Source organism: Sciurus carolinensis, chromosome 3 (genome assembly GCF_902686445.1).
Source record: "Sciurus carolinensis chromosome 3, mSciCar1.2, whole genome shotgun sequence".
Classification (NCBI taxonomy): Eukaryota; Metazoa; Chordata; class Mammalia; order Rodentia; family Sciuridae; genus Sciurus; species Sciurus carolinensis.
In genome coordinates this window covers 65443703-65469184 of record NC_062215.1, presented here as the reverse complement: position 1 = coordinate 65469184, position 25482 = coordinate 65443703, and the positions used below count along the sequence as shown (strand labels likewise).

The 25482-nt window shown below is 52.0% G+C and overlaps 1 protein-coding gene across 6 annotated transcripts in view; it reads left to right on the top strand.

The window, feature by feature from the left end:
- Nucleotides 1–25482, top strand: part of Ksr1 (kinase suppressor of ras 1) — a 145904-nt gene that overhangs the window by 42799 nt on the left and 77623 nt on the right. The window contains exon 1 of one of the 6 annotated variants that reach the window (XM_047543360.1): nt 23662–23715. The exons of the other annotated variants lie outside the window; for them this stretch is intronic. The gene's annotated coding sequence lies outside the window, so the exon portion shown is untranslated. Of the gene's footprint in view, nt 1–23661; nt 23716–25482 lie in introns of those variants that run through there. 6 annotated transcript variants of the gene reach the window in all.

The window sequence follows — 25482 nt, the reverse complement described above, 5'->3', positions numbered from 1 at the left end:
TAATACTGCAAAGCTAAATTGGTTTTTGCCCCACTCCGCAACCAGACTGTTTCCACGTATCCTGCTTTTCCCCCGTCCTTGTGTAGGCAGGTGTGCAGCTAGTAGTGGATACTGAGATTAAAGAGCAAAGACGCTTGTTAATGTCACCACCCTCAACCTCCCCGAATGCCTCAAAACCCCAGACTAGAGGGCAGTAGTAAATAAGTCTGGGTTCTGGGTTCTGGTGGACTCTGGTTCAATTTGGCTTTGGCCCCTTGCTGGCTGGGCCATCTGGGTAAATTAGCGTTGCTTTGGAGAGACAGCTGTCTGTATCTTGAAGCATGGGAACAACTATTCTAACTCATGACTTGGCTGCAATAATTCAAACAGGTAGAATAGGTAGAAATTCTAGCTTAGAGTTAGGCATGATGGCACATGCCTGCAATTGCAGCTGGTCAGAGAGCTGAGGCAAGAGGATTGCAAGTTCCAGACCAGCCTCAGCAACTTCGCAAGATCCTATCTCAAAATAAAATGAAAGGGAATGAGGATGTAGTTCAGTGGTAGAGTGTTTGCCCAGCATGTGTGGGACTCTGGGTTTTATCCCCAGTACTTAAAAAATTAAAAAAATTAACTTAATATGGCTGTTTGATAAAGCATGCTTTTTATTGGTTATAAATATTCACTGTAACATTTTAAATGACTACTTGAAGACTGTTGTGTACATATAACTGGATTTATCTAATCTGTGTCTATGGTTGGACATTTTTAAATTTCTACCTCTCCCTTCTGAGCATCTCTCTGGAGGGAGCATTTCGAGGGCTGATTCTGACCCCAGAGTCAAACTTCCCCCTTTGCATACCTTGGTGTGCCCAGGGGTTTGTCCAGGTAACAGGTGACCAGAGGCCTGCTCAGGGTCAGCCTTTACCCCCCTTCTTCCCCCATGCACCCACCTGGGATCCCCAGGCTGTGTTTTTCTCTTCTCTGATCTGGGTATTGGTTCAGCTCCCTGGGGGACCCTACTTTGGGCTCTACAGATGTCATGGGAACCCCCAACCCTGCCCAAGCCTGAGGAAGAAGGAGGGGAAAGCTTTTTTATAGCCAGACACACAGATACTTCCTGTCAGCCCCCAGCTCTCCGAGAAATCAGCCCCTTTGGGAATTCAAAGAGAAGAGCCCCACCCATGCCACCCTTCACCCCAAATGCCCAGGATTTAATGAAAAAAGACGGTCACACTGTCCAAAAGCACTTTCTGCCATAATTGAGGTGTTCATTTTGCCTTTTCCAATATGGTCGCCTTGGCCGCTGAGCGCTACAGATGTGGCAGTCTGAATCCAGTTGTGCTCTAAGTATAAAAGTGAGTAGAGGTTTTAGAAAATGTGAGCAAAATCCTGTAAAATAGCTCATTCTTTTATACATTGGTTTTGTGTATTTTATTCAATTGTATACCAGTGATGTTTTGAGTATGTTTGGTTAAGTAAAATTTATCATTAAAATTAATGTCATCTCTTTCAGCTTGTAATACAACTGCTAGAAAATATAAAAGTCCGTAGGGTCTTCCATTATATATTTTTTTCAGTACGAGGAATTGAACCCAGGGGTGCTTAACAGTCTCATCCCCAGCCCTTTTTGTTTTTTATTTTGAGGCAGAGTTTCCCTGAGTTGTTTAGGACCTTGGTAAGTTGCCGAGGCTGGCTTTGAACTTGCGGCCCTCCTGCCTCAGCCTCCTGAGCTGCTGGGTTTACAGGTGTGTGCCACTGCGCCAGCTCTGTTATGCTTGAGCCAGCCAGTTATGTTCTAGAGGGTGTGGACTGGCTGCAGCTGTCCTGCCCTATGGATGGCTAGCTTGGCTTGGGGAGGGGAGAAGTGAACCTCCTGGGCAGCCCCAGCTCCCTTATGCCCTGGGCCCTCCTCTCCCAAACATGCCACCTGGGTTAAGAAGGAGCAAGTGCCTGGGTGTGTGGTGTCCACGGTGGCAGCCACCTGGTGATACCTCTGGGGCGTTAGGAACAGGAGTTCTCTTGGGGTGGGGTGCCTGGTTTTGGGTGGACTTTGGGAGCATGAACGTGGGCTCGAGGGTGTTGCACTGGATAGAAGACGTAATGAGCCTTGGCTGGAATCCTGGCTCCAGGCAGTTAGAGCAATGGTGCCAGCAGTTGGTGCCTGTGGCCTGCCAAGCCCTGCGCTGGGCATCCGTCCACCCACTGAGCTCTCCCACCAGGCGGGAGGTGCCGTGATTCTCATTTTGCAGAAGAGGATCGCGAGGTCCTAGGTGGCGACAGACTGGCCTGGAGTCCTGCTATTCAGTGAGTGGCAGGAGCTTGTAGTGGCCACCCCGTGGGATTCACGGTCCTGTTCTTTGCTCACGTCTTTCCTCTCTGAGACCGGCCTCCTCTTTCCCTCCAACCCTCACTTCCTTGTGAAAACAAGGGGGGCTGGACCCCGGCTTGCAGGTGTGGAGCAAGGGCAGGGCCAGACACTTGTCCTGCAGAGGGGACAGGTGCACTAGTGTCCCCAGGCCTCTTTCCTGTGGTTAATAGGTTTGGACCTGAATTTTCCCAGACCCACAGAGAAACCAAGTCCCGAGAGGCTGGGCAGCAGTCCTGAGCTCCCTCTGCAGTGGGAGTAGTGAGAGGCCTTGGTCCCTGCACTCAGGCATTTTCCTATCACCCGCTTTCTGCACCAAGTTTAAAAGCACCGGTAAATATCTGTTAAAGAGACCAGAGGCGTCCATTGTGCAGTGTGTGTTGGGGGAGGAGGGGCAGACCCAGCTTTGGCCTCATGCCATTACCCAGGGTCCTTGGATGGGGCAAATTTGGCTTCGGGTAGTGGAGGTTGTTGTATGATCCTGGTTTCTGAGGCTTAAGGACAGTGCCCCCAGGGCCAGCCCCTCTCTCCACCCCTCTTCTTAGCGTCCTGAGGAGTTGGGCAGTCTCTGCCTGCACATATCACCTGGCCCATTGCTCACAGCTTGAGGCTGCCCAAGATAACCTGGTGGTTTTCCCCTTGCTGGTTGACTTCCAGTCCTGCCTTCTGAAGGCTGAGAGTCGGGGCAGAAGCGGCAGTCTGAGGAAGCCACCCCTGATGAGCCTGGAAGGACAGAGCCACCCTCCTCCGCTGCTTTCTTGGCACAGTCGTCCCCAGGAAGTCTGGCAAGTCTCTTCACCTCCCCGGGCCTCAGTTTTCCTCATCTGTAAAAGGGGAGTTATTGGTGAGGCTCAAACACACTCCCAAGAGTTGTAAGGTCTAAGAACACATTAAAGGGCTCGGTCAACAGTAGAACATGTGGCACCGTGGGACTGGTCATCTCGCCTAGTTTCATGGACACTTTTTTTTAGATATGAGGGAATTGGAAAGAGCATGAGAGCTGGAGAAGTCCCAGGCCTAACACTGCATAGCTCAGTGGCTAAGTTAAGGTAACTTAGGTGATGCTGCCTCTCCACCTCAGTGTCCTTGTCTGTAAAATAGGCTTGTTGAGATGATTTGACTGAGACATAGGTGCCTGGTCTGGTCATAGCAGATGCTCAGTTGCTGCCTTGTTTTTCTGACGCTCTGGGTGGGGGTGTGATCTGCGTGGCTGAAGCCTGTCGAGAGATTGCTTGTCTAGGGTGGTTTAAAAGTGTACAGATTTCCTGGCTCCCTTCTCTGCAGGGAACACATTTATATCCTTCTCTGAGCGTCCTTCAGTGCGCCCCAGGCACACTCCTACAGTGTCCAGAGCCACTTTACCCTGTGACAATGCACACAGAGGGCCTACGTGTCCCTTGATGCTCTCAGCCATCTCACAAGCAGGTAGCATGGCCATTGTCCCTTAGAAGACAGTCTCAGGAAATAGGGGTGAGCATCCCTGCGCACACACAGCTCCTGGATGCGCCATCTAGAAATGCTAGAAATACCCTCGTTGTCAGCCTTCTTTGCTCTTTGCTCTTACTCAACAAGGCTGGGCGCAGTGGCGTTCGCCTGGAATCCTAGCAACTTGGGAGGCTGAGACAGGAGGATGGCAAGATTGAGGCCAGCCTTGGCAACTTAGTGAAAGCCTGTCTCAAAATACAGAATGAAAAGGTCTGGGGATGTGGCTCAGTGGTGAAGCGCCTCTGGGTTCCATTCTTGGTACCAAACAAAAAACAAAACAGAAGTGAGGTGAGGAGTCTTCCCATCAGAGATTTTAGTACATTTTTCTCTGGCAGAATGGTTGCCCGTGAAGTGGGAGACCAAGAACGTGTGGGACAACTGATTGGGGCTGGCCGAGCACAGGGGGTCACCTCTGGCCATGTGTGGGACTGTCCTGCCACCTCAGAGCCAGGGAGGATCTGCCATCTCTGGCCCCGAGACTGAGAGCTTCGAACATTCTGGGAGGCAGCAGGGAGCAGAGCCCTGCCTGCGGGAGGGAGTGGAGGGGGAGGCTGGGCACGGAGGCTGCCAGTGCTCCCCTGGGAAGGAGCCGGACACCCACCCACGGGCACTTGGTCTAGACCTGAGAAAGGGAGGGTAGCAGCTTGCTCTCTGGAGCCATCAGATGCCACTTGCGAGGGGCTTGTGGAGAGGTGGGCCACGATTCCTGTAGGCCCCCGGGGGTCGGGGCCGGCCTCTCGCTCCTGGGCAGGCTCCTGGGTTTGGCTGTGCTCACGGAGGTGTCTCCATGGAGGCTGTGACTTACGACTGGCGTGGTCAGCCGTAGCTTAGGACAGGGAGGGGTCCTGAGGCAGGGTCTGCACCCCAGGGAGAGCGTCCCCCGTGTGGCCTGGTGAATTCCCTCCCTCTCGCCAGTAAGGCCATTGCCATGGTTATGGCAAGCGTCCAGGTTGGTTTGCCTGCTGCCTCTGAAAACGGCGGGTTCTCGAAACTGGTTTTGGTGTCAGGTAAGGATAAGCTTCCCGAGCCAGCAGATGCTCCCTGGAGGTGCACTGTGCACTCCCCAGGATAACCGAACCCGCCACCACAACGCAGTGGCCTTCTGTAGCCGGACGTAGTCTCATGTGCCTGGAGTTAGCTCGAGCCCCCTCTTGGAGCTGGGAGTGGACCAGGGCCGGGCCCCTCGTGTCCCTGCTCTGAAGTCCTCGCCCTGCCTGGGTGCTGGCCCTGGCCCCGCCCCACTCTGCCCTGCAGCAGCCAGTCGCTGGAGAAACCGGTGTGTCCCACCTTTCTCTTCCAGAGCCTGTGATTCTGACCCAGGGATGGATGAATTGCTGAACCTTCGTCAGTTTCTGGCTGAGCATAACTGTGAGCAAGGAGGGCGCCAGGGGCCCCAGAGGGATCCTGAGGTAGTTCTACTGAGTCCCTGCAGTAGGCTGGGTGTGTACCCAGACATCACTCGTTTCCATTTTGTTTTTAACTGTGTATGTTGTAAAATGTAACAGATTCAGCGAAGTGTGCAGGACATGAATGTATAGCTCAGTGAATTGTCACCAAGTGAGAACCCCGCAACTGCTGTCCATCAAGAGACGCAACTGCTGTCCATCAAGAGACGGACCCTGCCAGCTCCCGGCAGTCTCCCTGGTTGTCAGTCACTGCTGAGGGGAACCTTAGCCTCTTTAGGAGTCACTGCCTTGTTTCTCCAAACACCATGATTTAGTTTTGCCTGTGTTCTGGATTTTTGTAAGGGAATCGCAGAGATGGATGTGTATGTATTTGGCTGCTTCTGCTCAACATTGCTTGTGAAATCCAGACATCTTTCTTTTTAGCTTTTTTTTTTTTTTTTGGTACCAGGAATTAATCACGGGGCACTTAACCACTGAGCCATAATCCCCAGCCCTTCTTAATATTTTATTTAGAGACAGGCCCTTGCTAAGTTGCTGAGGCTGGCTTTGAACTCACGATCCTCCTGCCTCAGCCTCCCGAGCTGCTGTGATTACTGGCGTCCGTGCATCTTTCTTGCATGTAGTCCCATTTGTTCATTTTTACTGTGGTGAGTGGTGAATGATTGGCCCACTTTTGCATGTGTTCTTGATGGACACTTGTTTTGTTTGCAGCTTGGGGACGTTACTGAAGATTGCTGCTTTGGTCGTTGTTGGACACGGCTCTTGTGAACCTGCCTGTGTGTGCACGCACATGCACACTCGTGCACGCTTTCTGCCGGGTGCAGCTGGCAGTGCAGGCAGCCTCACGTCAGCCTGTGAGCCGCTGGGGAGGGGCGGCGGAGCTGTGTGTCTGTCAGGTCCCCAGGGAAACTGGTGTATTCCTTGGATCGTCTCTGAGCTCCTCTTGGGGACACGGCCCTTTTCCAGGTGTTGGGGGGTATTCGAGTGCTGGAGCGTGTGTACTACTCATGTTTAGCCTCCGCAGGTGGCGCTCAGGGGACATAGAGTGGGGCAGTAGGAGAGGCTGGTTGGGATGGTTGGACTGGCTGTGTGGGAACAGCCCGTCTATCACAGTCCCCCAGAGTGGACCTGGGTGCCCAGCCCCTTTAAACCTTGGTGTGTGTCTGCAGCGTTTCCTCCCAGTGACCCTGGCGCCCTTCCAGCGTATCCAGTGGAGAGTAGTCAGGAAGGCCCAGGCCTCGGCCGAGTCTCCTGGCCGCTGGTTGTGGCACAGCTCAGCTTCTAATGTGTTTTCATAATCAAGGCAGAAAGGCCCCATTGTGGCACTAACGCCTTTGCCATAAAGCACTTTTTGTTTCCCAGCAGAATTCCAAGTTGCAAAAGCAAGTCAGCTTAGCAAAGGCACAATACCAACTAATGGCCAATTGCCACTTGCAACAACCAGGCAGGCTCCCAGCAAATAACATTAGCCAGCCTGTGTTTATGGGGCACCCCAAACACACACACACAAAAACTTTGCAGGCTACTTGCAGGGACAGAGTAAGATAGTAGGAGTGGTGTTTATGACCCTGGAATTATTATCTGATATTAATGTGTCAGGGTTCATTTGGCTCCATATTTCAGAAATTTGAATAACACTGGGTTAGACAACAGGTTCTTTTTCTCATGAAGCAAGAAGCTCATGGTAGGCATTCCTAGGGCCCCACGTGGCTTCCTTCTGTCTTTTTGCTTTATCATCCTCGGCACATGGCCTCATGCTGTTAAGATGGCTTCTTTATCTCTAGGCTTTACATCTGCATTCCAGGTGGGAAGTTTAGGCTTTTGCCAACTAACTCTCCATTATTCATTTTAATGAGGAAAACTAACTTCCTGAAAGTACCAAGTGTAGGCTTCCTCTTACATCTCATTGTCTCAAACTGAATCACATGACAACCTCTGGGTGCAAGGGATCTGAAGAACTGAGCCTGTCGTTACCTGAACAAAATCAGGACTCTCCAAAGGGGAGGATGGACACAAGAAGGCCACTGATACATGGCAGGTGTCAATGTTCACTGCATAACATCCACAAACATCCACAAGGGAACAAGTCGCTTCTCATAAAATTACATTTCCCTGGTAACGGAACATTATTCCTGTAAGCACCAAAGTGCATTTTAATCACTCAGAGAAGTTCAAGAAGGCACATATATTTTCTTCTAAATAATTTCATGACTCTCTCCACCTCTGCCCTGTGGCTTAGAAACTCTGGGGGCTCTATTGAAGGGGGTTTGTGTGGTTGCTTCTGCTCTCCAAAATGACACTCTTTGAACCTGGGGTCTGCTGTGTAGGTCCCCACTTCTTCCATTGCTGTTGCCACATCTTGGGACTTCTGCCTCCAAATGCTCTGCTTTCTAGAGTTTTTGGACGGGAGGAGGCAGGTTACCAAACGTAATGGACATGCGGGGACAGGGGCGGGGTTGGCAAGGCTTGGGTGAAAGCATGAAGGGCACCCTGGTTAGGGAGACTTCGTGAGGGGGCTGGTTAATCATTCTGGGGCATTCAACGCCTCCTGGCCTACCGGATAAGAGAATCAGCTTCTTCTTATATCATAGCATATATTTAAATGAGGGGCGGGAGTTTCCACTCATATACCCTAATCAAGGTGATGCTGGGCATTTTTTGGGGGGGGTACTGTGGTTGAATCCAGGGGCCCTGTACTACTGAGCTACATCTCCAACCCTTTATATTTTTAATTTTGAACCAGAGTCTTACTAAGTTGCTGAGACTGGCCTCCAACTTGCGGTCTTCCTGCCTCAGTCTCCTGAGCGACTGGGATTACAGGTGTGCACCCCTGCGCCCAGCTGGACCGTTGTTTTTATGTGCTGACTTCATGCTGATTTCCCACCACCACTTGAAATAACTCCCATCTTCCCTCTGTGGGGTTTTCCACTATCAGAAGAAAGTCCCATTTGATAAGCACAACATGTAGAAAACCCGGTTCTATCTCATCGAGGCCTGTCACATCCAGGCAGCAGCCAAAGGAGAAATCAAAATAGTTAACTGTGTGACTCTGGGCACACAGTTAACTAATCTGAGTTCCCTAATCTGAGTCTGTTTCCTTATCTGTGAAAGGAAGAGAATAAGAATTGCCTCAAGGTTGGTGTAAGAAACGAATGAGAATGAGTGAGTCAAATAGTGGCTAGCAGGTAGTAAGTGCTCAATAAGAGCCACCGTAGTCCGTCAGAGGCAGGATGGCTGCGGTGGGATTGGGCCACCCTGGGAAGGTATCTGGAAGAGGTCACTCTGAGCCATGTTTACCTGATGACAGAGGCAAACCTATTGTTGGGACAACACCGGGGAACCAAAAACAGATGTCTCAGTGTGTCTTTATCTGTTCCCTTTCCGTGATGTTCCAGAGTGAAGTCCCCCCGCCCGCCTTCTTCCCTTCCTTCTGTACTTTTTATATAATCTGATTATCAACTTATAATATGTTCGTCATGAAAAATTAGAGAAACAAAAACATAAAAGAAAATTCAAATATCACTCTTAAAACGGCATGTGCGAGACCGACTGGGTGGGGGAGAAGCCCAACAGGCTTCAAAGAGGTGGGACGGTGCTGTCTTTTCATTTCATGGAATGGCGAATCGGTGTTGCTGACACACCCGTTCACGCCACTGGATGGATTTTGACCTGGAGTTAGAAGAGACCACACAGAATCAGAGGCTGACTGGTCTTCACGGGTGACCTTGAGGAGTCCTCCCTGGGACCGTGCCTGTGTTGCTGGACTTGCTTTTGTCTGAGGGACGTCATTGGGCTCCTGCATTCTCTAGTTGTAGCTGGGATCGTGTGTGGGGAGACCGGGGGCCCTGGAATGATTTTGGCTCGAGGCAGGAGTGCACTGAAGGAAGAGGAATCGAAGCAGGCAGGCGACCCAGGCGCTTCCTTCACTATGTCATCTGGGAGGACCTGCTCTGTGCCCACACCAGGACAGGTGCTCCTGTGGCAGAAGTAAACAGGGTGAGGCACTGTGCCCTCGAGAACGTGAAGCTTCCAGGCTCAGACAGGAGCTCGCTCACTGAGGGAAAGATGTTTGATCAGAACCAGCTTAGCTGGGTGGGGCGGTGCCCCCCTGTCCTTCCGGGCACTCAGGAGAGGGAGTGAGGTGGGATAGGACATCCAGGGAGCCCAGGAGCTTGAGACCAGCCTGGGCGACTCTGAGACCTGGGACTCAAACAGGCAGAAGCAGTTAGTGCGGAAGGTTGTTTGGGATGCTTGGATTGACATCCGGGCTGGCCCCAGGGAGCCCGGGGGAGGGCCTGGGGCTGGGTGATGGGCCAGCCGGGCTTCAGGCGAAGGGCGTGCCAGGCAGAGGTGTCAAGGAGCCTGGGTGGATTAGGGCAGCAGCAAGATGAGGCAAGAACTGCACCTTCCCTTTTCCCAAACCATTTAAAAGTGGGCGGGGGAGCCGCACTTGAGAAATTTGGCATGAACCTCAGTATTCTTAAAGGGAAAGGAGGGGTGGTACTTGCTTCAAAGCACACCAGTTTTCTTTCTGGAGAATTAGAGATTTTCTCCCGAATCGTCATAGAATTAGTTGCTCTTAACTGGCCTTTGCAATCTCCCCTCCTGCTGGGAGCCCAGAGCCAGCTTGTGCCAGGTCTTCATGATCTGTCTGTGGGGGTTGGGGACATCTACATTCATAGTTGGTGTTCTTTGCTGACGGGTTCTGTTTGAAGGCAGAGGTGAGAGCGAGCCTTTCATAGGCAGAGGCAGGAAAGCCTGAGGCTGGGATGCTCTCAGGAGAGAATGACCCCTAGCCCCTGCACCCCAGTGAAAAAGCTCCTGGCCAGGGACAGTGGCACCCACCTGTAATCCCAGCAACTCAGGAGGCTGAGGCAGAAGGATTACAAGTTCAAGACCAGCTTCAGCAACTTAGTGAGGCTCTAAGCAACTCTGGGAGACTCTGTCTCAAAATAAAATACAAAGAAGGTCTGGGGATGTGGCTCAGGGGTTCAGTGCCCGGGGTTCAACCCCTGGTACTAATAAAAAGCCCCTGTCTACATAGCGCTGGGTCCACGTGCAATCGCCTGCTGCAGTGGAAATGAGGGAGAGAGTCCTTTAAGGGAACTGAACCCTGCCCTGGGTTCTGTGGTAGGACACATGATCTGTAGCCTGTGAATGTAGTCTGTTAGTGTGAGGCCGTCGGGACTCAGATGTGGCGTGGTGTGTCCAGGCTCATGTGGTCTAGAAGTGACTGGGTTGGCACTCACCCTGGGCTTGCTCGACCCTCAGACCTTGAACCTATTGCCCACTTTCTGGGCTGCAAGGCCACTTCTGGGCCTCACAAGCTGCCACCGCTGCTGCTGATAGTGGCGGTGGGGTTTATGCCTGATCAGAGTCTCCCCCACATAGTGGCTTGCGGTAGTCAGCCCTGAGTGTGGTTCTCTTGCAGAGAGAGACTGGGGACTTGGAGGGAAGGTTAAAAATTGTTTGTATATTACCTGGATGGCATCACCCCTTAACATTCCAGAGAGCAGAAATTCGGGAACCACTGCCCTCACCCCGGCCTTGGGTTCCCATTCTCTAGATGCGGGTTCAGGCCTGCGCTGTGGGCCATGGAGCAGCGCTGGGGCTGGATCAGCTATGTCTGTAGGACTTCTGGAGGCAGGCAGCCAGAAAGTCCTTCTAAGTTGTTGAGTTCAACAGCACTATTCCATGTACCCATTTTACAGCTGAGGGAACTGAGACTCCTTCTGCCCTAAGCATTTGGTGAATCTATGGTGTTAGCACAGTTTCTCCTCCGACCTGGCTGCAGAGGGTTTGATGCCAAGAACAAGTGGCTGTGGTGAGGGTCAGTTAGTCTACCACACTGCAGGTTGCCGGACTTTGGCTTGTCCCTAAATGTCCCCACACAGCCTTACCTCAGATGTCACCCATAGGGCCTGCCTTGTGAACATTCAGTAGTGCCAGGTTGTGGAAGGATTTTGGTTTTCTTCCTCCAGTGCTGGGGCTGGAACCCAGGCCTCCGGCATGCTAGGTGAGCGCTCTCACTCTGAGCTACACCCCCAGCCCTTGTGGGCGCACGCACGCGCGCGTGCACCAGCCTAGCTGTCCCCATCAGGGAGCGGGGACAGTACCGCTGCACGTGGCAGTACTGCTGGGAGATGAGGTGCTGCCGCGGAGCCAGGCCTCAGGGAGTGGCCGGGGAGTTGTAGCTGGTCACTCCACTTCCTTCCCATAATGTCGCTCAGGTGGGTTACACTGTTCCCTTTTCTCAGTTTCCAAAACGTCCGAGTTCATGTGGCCGGTGGAGTTGGACTTCCAGATTCTCTCCAGTGTGCCATGAGAAGGTTCCATTTCTCTGGAAGGTGGCCTTTGGTAAAGAGACTCAGGTCACATCCTGGGACGCTTTCCTCTATCCGAGTGGTGCCTGTTTAGTAGCAGAATGAAGCAGGTAGATGTCACCTGTGGATGGTTTGATGTGCCAGTGGGGATGGGGAGGCTTAAAGTCTGAATTTGTGGCCAACAGAATAACCAGAAGTTAAATGAATTACTGTTTCAAAAAGGCTTAGAACTCCTAGGAAGCGTTGTGCCCGCTGGAGCGTTTGTTAGATAAAATGAAAATAAATAAATTAATAAAATGCTAGTAATAGCACTGGCCCCACAGGCTCCCGTCCCTGCTGGCTTTTCCCTGCAGGGCATCACAGTGGAGCTTTGTTCTTCGGCCCCTCTGTACAAACAAGTGACCAAGTTTCCCAGGACCCGGCTCCCTCCCAGTCCTGTTGTCCTCCTTTCCCGAGAGAAGGGGCCCCCTGTCTAGTGGTTAGGAGGGACACTGCCTGCATCCTGTGAGTACCCAGTTTCTAATGAGCCCAGCAGTGAGTAACACCTGCCCCTTTGGCTGGCTGAGGGCAGGCAGACCCGGTGAGCTTCCGGAGTGTGGTTCCCATTTGCCTACCTACCTGTATCCCCAGGAGAAGAGAACAAGCCATGAGGCCTCTGATCTGCCTCTGCCTTGGGCCAGTTGCGAGTCAGTCTGTAAGAGGGGATTTACAACCCCCCACCAGAATACTGTTCAGGACAGTGGATCCTAAACATATCAACAAGTGGGGCGTGGTGGTGCACGCCTATGATCCCAACAACTTGGGAGGCTGAGGCAGGAGGATCCTAAGTTCAAGGCTGGCTCAGCAACTTAGCAAAATCCTGGGGCTGGGAATGTAGCTCAGTGGTGGAGTGCCACCAAAAGGAAAAAGTGTGTTCACCCACACCGGAAGGGAGACGGAGCTTGGGTGAAATTCTGTCTTCCATCTTCTGTTGTCCCCTCTGCCTTGTGCGTTATTTTCTACTGTATCTTCTCACAGCATCACAAGTGTTTGTTCTCTCTACTGCATAGGGCAGTGTCCACCTTATGGCTGTTGGCCTGCATGGTGCCTGAACAGATCAGGTGTCTGGTCAGTGTCGTGGAGTGGGAGGGTGGAACCGGACTGTGAGCGCTGAGCTGAGCTGGGCGGAGCGTCTGTCTTCTGAGCCCCTGGCTAAGACGGTGAAGGCAGCTACGCTCTGCATTCAAAGCGTGATCAGATGGAAAATTCATGCCTGGCCAGACAGAGTTGGACGAACGGGATGGGACGGGCTGTGAGCTTGAGCCTGGGAAGACTTGCTTACCTAAAGAGAAACAGCTTCTGATGCTCCTGTGACCCTCCCGCTCCAGGCCCGGCTCTGTCTGGCCCTGCCGCCCAGCTGGATTTTGCGCTGCCAGATCCAGTATCCGTGTCATAGCTGGAATCTGGCTTGTTTGGAAATAAACGTGTTGGCTTCTCTCCTGCCTGGGGCTTTCCTTTATCAGGAGACACTCGTCCCAGGTGAGATGTGTCTGCAGTCGCCTGCGTGCTCTGGGGAAGAGGGCAGGCTTGGCAAGAGGCTCAGACACCTTCCACTAGTCTTCAGGATGGCATCTGGGGAGGGCTTAGGAAATGGGCTGGGTGTGAATGAATTTGAGGCATGGTGGATGCATTTTTTTCCCCCAAATGCCACGTGAGAGCGCCCATTTCCATAGCGCAGGGAGACGCCATCCACATTGTGACCAAGGCAGTCTCTTCTCTTGCCTGGGCCTGCAGGAGTCCATTGGTTTACCACTACCAAGAGGGTCTTCACCGTACCTAATAAAGCTAAGGATGCACGTGCCTTCTGGCAATGGCCAGAAATTTTACTTCCAATGTGTCTATTAGAAAGGGACAAGTAAGTGCTTGAGCAGAACCCTGGCTCTGCACTGTAGCATTTTCCATGATCGTGAAAAACTGGAAGTGACCTCAATGCCTGCGGGCAAGGAAATATGTCAGTAAATGATGGTGTGTTCACACCGGGTAGTTGCATCCAGTGGCCACATCTTTCTTACATGAATTAGCCTGGCTTCTTTTAAGAAAAAGATGGGTAGAAAGTCAAGTCAGAATATATGTAATAATGATATAATTCCCGCAAGGTAAAACAAACAGAAACAGGGTAGCAAAAAATATAAAATCCCAGACAGGAAGAGTGTGTTTGCATATTTGAAATATTTTCTTTTTTTTTTTTAAAATGAGTCATGTTCCTGACATCAAGTTGCTTGCAGTCTAATATGGAAATTAGCAACGTGAATATTAATGTTATTATTGACCAGGACAAGGAATTCAAGAAGACCCCCATTTGGATGGAACATTAGTTAAAGTGGGATTCAAATAACAGTAGCTCAAACAAGTTAGTTTATTTTTCTCACACATTAGAGAAGTCGGGAGGTGGGAAGGCTAAGTTTGGAAGTTGGGAGGTGGGAAAGCTAAGTTCGGTATTGGGTCTGCAAAGTCATCAGGAAGTCAGATTCCTTCCTGCTCACCCCTCAGCCATTCCTTACCCTTATGTTCCAAAATGACTGCTGGAACACCAGCTATCACATCATCTTTCCAGGAAGCAGGATGATGAAGGACTGAAGAAGGATGTATCTTTTAAATATTTGATTTGAAATCACCACCTGACGTTGTGTTTACATGTCACTGGGCAGATGTTAGTCACATAGCTGGGAGCAGCTAGGGAAGATGGAAATGGGCCAGCTGAATATCGGCATTCTGTTAGGAAAAAACGAGAATGGGAATTGGGAGGAAGCTAGATAATGAAGATAAAAGAGGAGCTTGGCTCTGACCTGCTGAGCTCCAAGTGCCTTGGGGCCACGCAGGCTGGCCACACAGGCTGGCCACACACTTGGGAGTTGGGGAGATGGGCGTGGGGCTTGAGAGAGCCAGACTCGGAGTTTCTGATTCCGGAGGCGTTGGCATGCGGTGGTGGTGGGGTTCCTGGAGAGGAGGCTGCTGAGCTCTCCGAGAGGGAGGAGAGCCAAGAAGCCAGGGGTGGCCATGTCTCGGGGTGGGAGAAGCCTGTGCCAAGTGCCCTGCCAAGGCCCAGCAGGGCGGGGGCATGAGCGGGAACACAGGCCCTGGGGCTTCTGCAGGGGGGGTTTCGGGGGAGTGGGAGGCCCAGATCATGGGGTCTGCACACTGAGCAGTGAGAGGGGGTCTCGAGGCCTTTGGGTTGAAGGGAACCTGGAAGGAAAGTGTTTCTTCAGCCCAGGAAGACTTGGTGCTGGCTAGAGGCTGGAGGACAGTCCCTTCAGGGGGCTGGAGGGACACGGGAGGCGAGGAGGTGGAGGAACGGCACTTGGGTCCGGTCCATGGGCTCCGTGGTCTCTGCACAGGGGCTCATGGAGCCGCACTGGCCCAGCGCTGGAGAGAGCCAGGACGGAGCTGGAGTGTGTAGATCTGCTGAGCCGGAGGGGGCTCGCAACCCGACGTTGAGTGACCCCAGCCACCCACAGCGCCGTTTCCTCCAGGAACAGAGAAGACAAGGGGTCAGGGGGCGGCAAGCCGGGCTCGGGAGCAGGCGTGGGGCCTGGACAGCGATGTGAGCTCAAGGAGGGTCAGTCGTAGTTGGTGTGCTCTGTCCTAAAAGGCGGAGAAGGGTGGCGCACGTTTAGATCTCTTCTCATTGGAAATGAACGACCCAAAAGCCGGCGGCCTGGAAAGCCGTCAAGCTCAGAGCATTTTCCCACCGCTCCGAGCAACTGATCATTTCGGGTACGAAGGGCCGGTGCTCACTCAGCCACATGAGTGCTTCTGGCTCTCTTGGCGTGCTCGATTGTTCTGGCTGTTTATTTACTATTATCTGTACCTGCTTGTCACCTGGGAGGCAGGCAGGCTGGGTTCAGGCACCAGCTTTGCCTTTTACCAGCCTCTTACACAGTGGGCCCCTGTACATTCGGCCAGACTGTGCACTGCACAAGGGGGCGAGGGGATGCTGAAACCCATACCACGCCTACCACCAGGAGGTCATGCAGATGGCAGGATGCCACCTTCCCATCTTCATGAAGACACTGGATGGGCTGGTTCTGGCTCTGACCATGGGCAAGTGACTTCATCTCTCTGAGCATTGGCTTCTTCTTCTGTTGGGAGGATGAATAAGTTACTGTAAGTGAGGTACTTGGAGCAGTGCCTGCCCAATGGTAAGAATAATGGTATGGATGAGCCACTGTGATTATGTTTAGAAGGGGGGTTTGCTGAGCCTCCTGGGTTTCCTGGTTTGCCAGCAACTGGCACTCAGGAGGGGGCGGGGCCCTTGGCGGCTTACAGTTTGGTTGCTGAGCTTGCATTTCTTTTCAGAACATTCTTTTTAAGGCTTCCACTTTGCTGGGACACTGCTGCTTACTCTTGGGGCAGCTGACCTTGGTGTTGCTGGTGTCCTCTTTGCCCAAAAGGATGCAGTGGTTGGGGAGGCTGGGGAGGCTTGCTGTGTAGACGTTTGCCTACATTTTCTCCCCAGGTGTCAGCCTGGAGATGTAGGTGGGTTCCAGGGGAACGAAAGCAGCGCTCGGAGCCAGGACTGCTTCCTGGAGAGCCGTGCTGCACCCCCTGGCAAACGTCTATTCCAGAGCTGCACCCTGTCTTCTCACCCATTCCTCTTGGGGCACAAATCAGATGGTGAAAGAAGCTACTATCTTGGCTTCTATCAAAGGCTTTATCCCGGTTGTCCTCATCTTTAGAACAGGTGCATTTACATATTCCTTTGATTTGGGGATCGCAGGGAATATTTCTGAAGTAAGGATGCACGAGCGCCGTCTTGACTCAGCACTTCTTTGTTCTGCGCACATGCTGTTCTCACAGCGATGGCGGACCTGATGCGTGAATGTTCCTGCCTTACTGGTCGCATCCAGGATGGATCTTGCTTTCTCTGTCAGTAGAAAGGGCTCTGACTGCACTGGCTTCCCAGAGAGTCGACAGGCCCCAGGCTGGTGCAGGAAGTGAGTGCTCTCAATAAGGTACCGCATTTAGTCTCCAGAGGACTCGAAAGCTCAAGGGTGGCCCAGTCATTTGTTAGAGGTCACACAGCTGGAAAACAAGACCAGGACTCGACCAGAGGTCTGTCTAACCCCACAGTCGGGCCCTTTCTCCTCACACCACAGACCCATGCTGTTTCTGGCTTCTATTTTCATCCCAAGTGGCTCAGGAGGCCAAGGCAGGAGGATCTCAAGTTCCAGGCCAGCCTTAGCAACTTAGCAAGACCCTGTCTCAAAATAAAAAGATATATGAATAAATAAAAAGGGCTGGGGATGTGGCTCACTGGTTAAGCGCCCCTGGGCTCAATCCCCGGGACCAAAAAAAAAAAAAAAAAAAAAATCCTAGGATGGCTGCTTCTTCACCCAGTAAGACCCCCACTGAGTCTTCTTTCAGTCCACAGAGCAGTGTTTTATGATCATAAAAGCAGCTCGTGTTCTGTGTAGAAAATACAAAGAAAGAAGATCATCAAATAAAAATTCTCTGTTTCCAGTGTTTATTTTGCTCCAAAATATGTTGACCCAGAAAAAAGAAAATGCTCTAAGGTCAAAATAAAAAGGTACCTGGTCATCATGCTGCTCGCATCCTTTTCTTACCATGAGCTGCTGATTTGCTGGTGATGGTGTCAGGGACACCTCATGTCACTGTTCTTTTAAAAACAGGACCTTTTTTTACTAGCCTCGCGGTTTCTGTTGCAGATCGGGGAAGGCGGCTTGCCTGCTTCCCCACGGGGGGAGCTATTTTAAGAGGCACTTCCGGGAATGGCCTGATGCTCAGGCTTGTTTCTTTAGAATAAATTCCTAGAAGGGGAGTCGCAGGTCAGGACTGCGAGCCACCTGGCTGAGCTCCTGCCCCAGGAGTAAGTTTCTCTGCTGCCCTCCTGCGAGGTGGTGCCACTTAGCGTTCCCACTGTGGCCCGTCTAGACCCAGAGGACCACAGGAAGTCACTGCCGGTGTCACCAAAAACCTCCACCCCTGTGTGTTTCACGGGTGTAAAATGTCCTTGCTTGTCAATAAAGTGGGGAGGTTTGTTATGATCACCTGTACTATAATTTGATTTTCTTTCGTTTTGGTACCAGGGATTGAACCCAGGGGCACTTAACCACCAGCCACATCCCCAGCCCTTTTTATTTTGGATGTTGAGACAGGGTCTTGCTGAGTTTCTTAGGGACTTGAGAGATGTGGAAGCTGGCCTCGGACTTGGGATCCTCCTGCCTCAGCCTCCCAGGTGGCTGGGATTACAGGCGTGCACCACGATGCCCACCTACAATTTTCTTGAGATGAGCTTGTCCATTTTCTTGGCCTGTTTTCCTGACCTCTTTCTGGACTCCCACTGGTTCTTCAGGACCGACTGCAAAGCCCTCCTTTTCCATGAACTTTTCCTGCTGCTTGGTTTTTTCTCTAACCTGTATGTCTTTTCTTTCTTTTCTTTTTGGCAGTGTGGGCCATCCAGTCCAGGGCCTCACATGCTGGACAGTGCTCCACCACTGAGCACCATCTCTCCCCCTGATGTTTTGGCTTTCACCCCTGAATTCCCCCTGCCTTGCATATCATAAGACCTTTGCCAAATACCCTTTTGCATCATCCCCTGATAGCTTTGGTCCCTACTAGAATCCCTGGTCTTTAGGGTGGCAAGTGGATCTCATTTCTGTATTATTTGGCCTGGTCATCAGCAGGGACTCTGTACTCTTGAATGGATGCACACATACTTTCTTTTTCATAATAATAAAGCCCTGCGTCTCAGCAAAATGAAACTAATGCTGTGTTGTCCAGGTCTTCTCTTCCTTCCCTCCTCTTTCCTTTGGAACCAGTGAGGTCTTGCTGCACCTCCAGACTTAGCAGGGCAGGTGAGGAACCTGGAAGCCACTCCTGTGGGATGACCGGGCGTGGGGCCCAGCTCGACTCCTCTCCAAGCAGAACGCTAATGGCCAGCCACGCAGAACTTTCTGCCTGGCTGGAAAAGAATCCATCACATCTCTTGACAATTTAAAATGTATTATTACCAGTAATAGCCCCATAAAATCAGTACCTGGTAATTACAGAACATTCAGAAAACAGAAAAGTAGAAGAAAGAAAACGATTACCTATAACCTTCCCACACCAGGGCTGGCGTTTCTTGGCTTCTTTTTTTGAGGGGGGAGGGTTACTGGGGATTGAACCCAGGGGTGCTTAACCACTGAGCCACATCCCCAGTCCTTTTTTGTATTTTATTTAGAGACAGGGTCTCAGTGAGTTGCTTAGGGCCTCACTAAGTTGCTGAGGCTGGCTTTGAACTTGTGATCCTCCTGCCCCAGCCTCCTGAGAGGCTGGATTATGGGCATGCACCACTGCACCAGGCCCGGGTTGGCATTTGTACAGGGTTTTCATTCAGATGCATTTTCTAGGCAAAGATGATTAAGAGTTTTTCGGACGTAGATGTAGCTATCTGTCAGGCAGTTCCCTGTCCTGCCTTTGTCACTCAACAGAGTAACACAAAAAAGCTTCCTGTGTTTTTGTAAACTTGTTCGGTGGTTTAATCATATTTTATTAAGTGGTTTTACCATAACCCACTTAGCTGTGCTTCTGTCCTTGGTCCTTGGGTCATTTTTTTCCCTGTGTGGCTCTCATAACAGCTGCTGCATGGACAGTTCCCACGCAGTTTTCTTTGGTAGCCAAGCCCCAGGACCACTGGCCCGTGCCAGCCCTCCCCCACCCTCTCAGGGACCTGTGCCCCATCTGCCTCTGGGTTTGGGTTTCTCAGTATCTGCGTGTAGCAATACATTGAGAAATGGCTTCCTTTTTCCTTGAACCTCGAGGAGGCTGCACACAAGAATGCAGACTCATGCTTGGCAGACTCAGGGCCTTGTCCCTGCACCCAGGAGGATCCTCCTCCCCTCTCAGGCCTGGGGCAGGCTGAGCCTTTGGAGGGATCCTGAGCCACCTCCCTGGCGAAGCTTCTCTTCCCCACCTCAAGCCAAAGGAGGTGGCCCTAGTCATGTGCTCCGGGTCCCTGTAGGGATCCAAAGGGAATACCTGGCTCTGTTTTCTGTGGGGTCTCAGGTGTGGCTCCTTCATGGGAACTCTGCTCCCTGAGTTGTGTGAGTGAGTCTTGGGGAGGAGGCCACCCTTCTGTGGGGGCTGCTGAGATGGGAGCTGTGCAGGACAGGCTGCTGAGCCCCAGAGCCGGTCTCCCTGTAGCCAGCAGCCCTCCTGAGGGGCCTGTGTTGTGGGGCTTGGCCTGCAGAGTGACATTGCCCAGGTTCGCATTTGCCTTGACAGTTATTTTATCTGTCTGGCTCTCCTCCCTCCGTGGGGATAGTAATAAAGCTGACCTCCCTGACAAAGTGAGTTAGCTTTCACACCCTTCTTACAACAGTCCTTGGTTTGCTGAATAAAAACAGGCAACTGACCAGCCACGAAGCCACTGCTCACACAGCAGGTGGAACCCAGGCCTCTGCCCTCCAGCGAGGGGGAGGCCGGTGCAGAGCATCCCAGAGCCCTGCGGTCTGCCCCAGCACTGCCTTTTGGCTCCGCATGATTTTGACCATTTTGACCAAGTTGCTGCTGGTCTCTGACCCTCATTCTTCCCGTCAGTTATTTACATATTTGTGTGAGATGACCCCAAGGGCCCTTCTCATCTGAGAACCTTCTAGGATTTGGGGTTTAAGATATTTCTGATAGATGGATCCAGTCCTGCCAGGAACCCCTGCTTGTTGTCACGTCCTTGGTTAGGGCTGCACAGATAGGAGAATGGGAGGAGCCGAGCCCTTTGGGGTTCCCCCAGTTTCCTCCTCACGTAGGTGAGTCTCCGCTACCTGGAGTGTTAAGTAGAGTATGATATCCGGGTCACTTGGGAAGGGGCCGTGGGAGTGTGAGACGTGTGCTGTCCTGCCTGCTGGAGCGTGGCCTAGGTGTGGGCTGCTCACTGAACCACGCCGGCAGAGTGCGCCCAGGCCGCTGGCACTGCTGCTTGCTTGCCTGGAGGTCTGCGTGTGAGCGAAATCGGGTCTTATGCAAGATTGTGTGTGTGTGACCAGGTCCTTGCTCTGGTTCTTTCTGTCATCAGGTAGGAAGGAGTCGGATGTGACTTGCAGCCCCTGAGGAAGATGACTGTGTGCTCATGAAGCGGGTTAAGACTGGTGAATTCTCTCCCAGGTGCTGCTGGGGCCCCTGGACCTTGTGGAAGGTTCTGGCTTGTTTGGGGGACAGAGCAGCTCCTGGACACATTGCCGGGGTCTGTGTGCTGTGTGTCCGTGACTTGTCCCACTGCTTCACTGTTGGAGCACTGTGGGAAGAGTACCTCTGTACCACAGGTTGTGGCCAGGGGCCCTCCTGTTAGGTCCAACTCAGTGCCTGAGCCAGGGGTGCAGCCCAGGGCGTGCACATCTGCAGAGTGTGAGCGGGCCCTGGCCTGACCAGTTGGGTAGTGTTGGGTTGGCTCCCTGACCTCTGGGTCCTCATTCATAAGTGAGAGTACTCGTACCAAGATGCCAACCAGGCCTGGTGTACAGAGGTGCTGCAGATCCCAGGGAGGTAACGTGCCTGGGGGTTAAGAGTGTGGACTGCTGGGGTTCCTACTCTCCCTCAGCCCCTTCCTAGCTGCGTGACTTGACTTCCTCGTCCTTGGTTTATCCCTCTGCAATGGGGATGGTGTCTGGGCGTGTCCCGTAGGTTCGCCAGGAGGGCCGTGGGAGTTAGTGCATGTAAGGCATTTAAAGCAGTGCCTGGCACATGAGCACTCATCATTGTGAACTGTGATAGTCTGATTTTCCTCAGTGTGGTCATTTGGTTTCTGGGAAGTTGGCAACCTACCGCCCTGTCTTTATTTTGAAATGGGTTCCCTCTGTGTCCACCTGGAACTTGTCTGGACTGGCATATGTGTGCACATGCACGTCTGTGTGTGTATGTGTGTGTGCATCTCGTATCGAGCTGTGTCACCTCTGTCCCAGCCCCAAAAACAGCTCCTGTTCCAGCCCATGGGCTGGGCCCTCCTGGGCTGGCTTCTTTGGGTTGTTCGCCTTGGTAGCTGTTCTGGTTTGCCTGGCTCTTCTGCACAGGTCACTCTCAGGGCTTCGTGTCACGTGGTCTGCTGTGGCTGTTGACCTGCTCTTGGCCTCTTGAGAATCAAGTGAGGTCCAGGAAAACCATCCTGGGGTGAGCACATTCCAGCCACACCCCGCCTCATCTGCATTTGCCCCTGTAAGGAATGTGTGAGGGTAGCTTGGAATTTGCCGTGTAAATGTGCTCATCCAGGAACATGTTTAAGAATCTTAAAAATAAGTCAGATTCCAACTGCCTTCAAAGATATGTAGAGGTTGGAATTTTCACAGTAGAGGTGGCTGACGGTGAATGCTGACTGTCTACCCCGCAGAGTGCTAGTAAGCACTTACTGTCTCCTGCTTCCTCTGTTTTATAGAAACTGAGGAATAGAGGGAAACTGAGGAAACTGAGGCATAGAGGGGTTGAGTAGCTTGAGTCAAGGCAGCTTGTCAGTGACAGAGCTGGGAAGTGCCTGGGTCTGCTGGACTCTTGACCAAGCACTTGACTGTCCATCCTTCATAGGCCTCCGACTGCGCTCCTGGGATTGCCCAGCAGTAACATTCTGTTATCAGGGCACTTTCTCATTCCCCCAGTGATTATGTTGGTGACAGGAGGCAGGTACAGCTGTCAGCCAGGGTGTGCGGTTCTTGGGAAGCTGTGCTGTAGGCCTTCAGCTGCTGTTTGTTGGAGAGGGCACCTGGGGTTCTTTGCCTCTCCCAGCCCCCGGACCAGCTCAGTCTTGCTGCAATTTCATTCCTGGGGTTGAGGACTGATTTCTTTGTTTATAAAAATCTCCTAAACCCCACATCCCCTATTACCCAGATAAAATGGTCTCACAGGAGGAGAGCTTTGAAGATTTTATAACAGAGGAGGCTGTGGCTAGTTGAATGGCCTTTGCGGACTCCTTCTGAAGAGAGGCAGATATCCTCGTCAAAAGACCCCGCCTTCCTTCCTACAGTGACCCTGCGTGGAACTCAGTGTTCAATCTGTGGACTTGAAATCATGCCTTCCTTTGGGGGAGGAGTGCATTGTGGATGTGATGCTGTTCTGTGTTACATGGCTTTGGCCACGCCACCTCTGAGCCTTGGTTTTCATCCATGTAAAATGGCCCAGCACAGTGCCACATACCTGTAATCCCAGCAACTCGGGAGGCTGTGGCAGGAGGATCACAAGCTTGAGGCCAGACTCAGCAACTTAGTGAGACTCTGTCTCAAAAAATAAAAAGGGCTGAGGATGTGACTTATTGGTAAAGCACCCCTGGGCTCAGTCCCCAGTACCAAAAACAGATAAATAAGACGAAGATGGAGTAAGTCCTAACACATTTGGGGTGAGGATCAAATGAAATGTCTCTGAAATGCTCCTTAAGCCGTAAAGTGCTGTGACCCAGGGTGAAGTGCTATGTCCAAGTATCCGTAAGCATAGCCGTTGTGTTGGTGTGCTTCACAGCAAGAATGGACAGTCCTGTCACTGGTGGGTTGCTTGGGTTTCTTTGGTCTTATTCAGAATGCAGCGTGGGAGTTCAGTGTCAAGGGTGGTACTTAGGCCTTAGGTGAACTGTGGATTGTAAACAGGGTGCCCTCTGCCCTCTTGTGCAGGGCATTTGTTTCCATTGCTGGTTGTTCTGCCTGTCCTGTGGAGCCTGCAGACACAGCAGCAGACTGATATATTGACATCCTTCATTCAACTGGGCACCCTTTGAAGTCTTCCCTGCTACCTGGTCAACGTCAAAGGCATGACCTTCCATGATTAAGACTGCAGAGAAGGAAAATGCAAATGACTATTTGCTGGCTGCCTACAGCTCGCAAGCTGCCAGACGTGCATTGTATCATTTTGTCTGCTCTGCGTCTTTTGAGGCCAGTCCTTTCCCCTTGCTTACTGAATGTGGCTTGGATACATTCTGTCGTTGACCCCCTGTGCCTAAAGTAGGAGTTGAGGGTGACATTTGAACTTGGGTCTGTCTGACTCTGATGCCTGTGATCTCTCTAATTGATAGGGGGAGATGGATGGATCAGTGTCTGTCTGTCTGTCTCCCTGCCCCCTTCCTCTCCCTCTCTTACAGGTTTGAGAGGGGTGGATAGCATCCGCAGGGCAGACTGCCTGGAGAAGGCCCTGAGTCTGACCGCTCTGGCAGGTGAGCTGTCTCCAGCCCCTGTCTGACCCTGCTCTGGGGCTGCAGGGAAGAGTAGAAGGTGGCCTGCTGGAGTGGTGTCTTTTGCTCTTTAGAAGTTCAGGGTCCCCTCCAGCTGGGAGGTGGGGCAGGTGCAGTGCTTAGCAGTGGAGGGAGGCCACCTGGGCTGCCTGCTGGCCGTAGGCTGCGCCCTGCCAGGCCAGACCAGACCGACTGCTGAGGCTTCCTCTCCACAAAGTGCCAAGTCCTAGTAAATCAAGCCACAAACCCAGCTCTGCGGGGTTGGCTCATTTGCTGGAGAAACTCAGTGCTTCAGTTTCCTGCATTCCAGGGGATTGGTATGCCAGAAATTCCCTGGACAAGCAAGAAGGGAAGTCTTGTCTTCATAGTAAAAATTCTAATAAAACATCTCTCGAATCTGCTCCTTCCTTTCCACCCACACCGCCACTCACTAAATTACCTTTTGTTCTCATCATTTGCTGAATTGCGGTGGCTTCTTAATTGATTTTCCTGTCTCTCATTTCTCCACGCCCACTTCAATCTGTCCTCCACACGGTTTCCAGAATGATGATCGTTCAAAAATGTGTATCTGATCACGTTTCTTCTAGCACTTCCCTCCCCACGCCTGTACAGTTGAGTGCAGATGCCATTGTGTGGCCTTCCGGGACCTTCTGGAACTGCCTGCAGCTTTCCGGGACCTGCTTGAGCTGGTCCTGGGCCCCTTTGCTCTCCTTCCACTCCCCATCCCCTCTAGTCTCCAGCTACACACTACACCCTTAAGAAGAAAATTCCTTTTTGACTCTGGTCTTGCTCATGCCTTGTCCCCCTCTGATCGCCTCCCCTACTCCTGTCTGTGTGCCCCACCCCTGCCCCACCACAACCCTTTGAACTCAGTTTAGGGATTACCTCTTCTCTGAGTGTTTCTCAGGATTCCACCCACTCCACCCTAGAGCTCTGGGCTGTCTTTTGGGATCGCGTGGTGTGGACACAGACCTGTGTGGACACAGACCTGCATGGCACCGAGGTGGTGCCCTCCATGCGGCACCCACTCTCCTGGTCTGGCAGGTCTGATGAGGCCCCACTTACGCACTTGTTGCCTTGGTGGGGCAGCTGGCAGGCTGCGCTTGGCTGGCATGCCTTCCCTCTGCACGCACGCTCCTCGCGGAACCTGTTGAACCCAATAGCCCCAGACCACGATGACAGTCTGTACTTGTGTCACAGCCTCAGATGATCCTGCAACCCCTGCATGGGGGGACAACTCTTATGCTCATTGCCAAGAGCAGGGGCTCTTCCCCCACCCCTTTTCTGTAGCATGTGCGAGACCCTGAGCGTCCCGCTTCATTGCCACCCCCACCGTGTGCACTGCTGGAAATCGAGTCACCGAGTCTAAGAACAGGTGTGCTGGAGGGGTGGTATTCCCGAGCAGTAGGACCACATCAGGTGGGTTAAAACAACCAGGAGTCTGCCTCTCGCTGCCTCTTCTGTCCAGCTAATGTCCTGCTGTACTCCAGGTCCTACATAATGGAGCGGAAGGTACTCTACATGGATTGTAGTACGTGAGGGTACTTTTTGAGTATATGTAATGCTCTTAGCCTGTTACCTCATCTGTGAAATGAGATTAGTAATAGTACCTGTCAGAGGATTAATGTGGTTATTAGATAATACACTTGGAATGCATACCACAGCCCAGCACATGGGAATACCCAATTTAAAAAAAAAAATGGTGGTAAAATTAGAATTGAAATAAAAAAAATTAACTCAAAGGTAGAT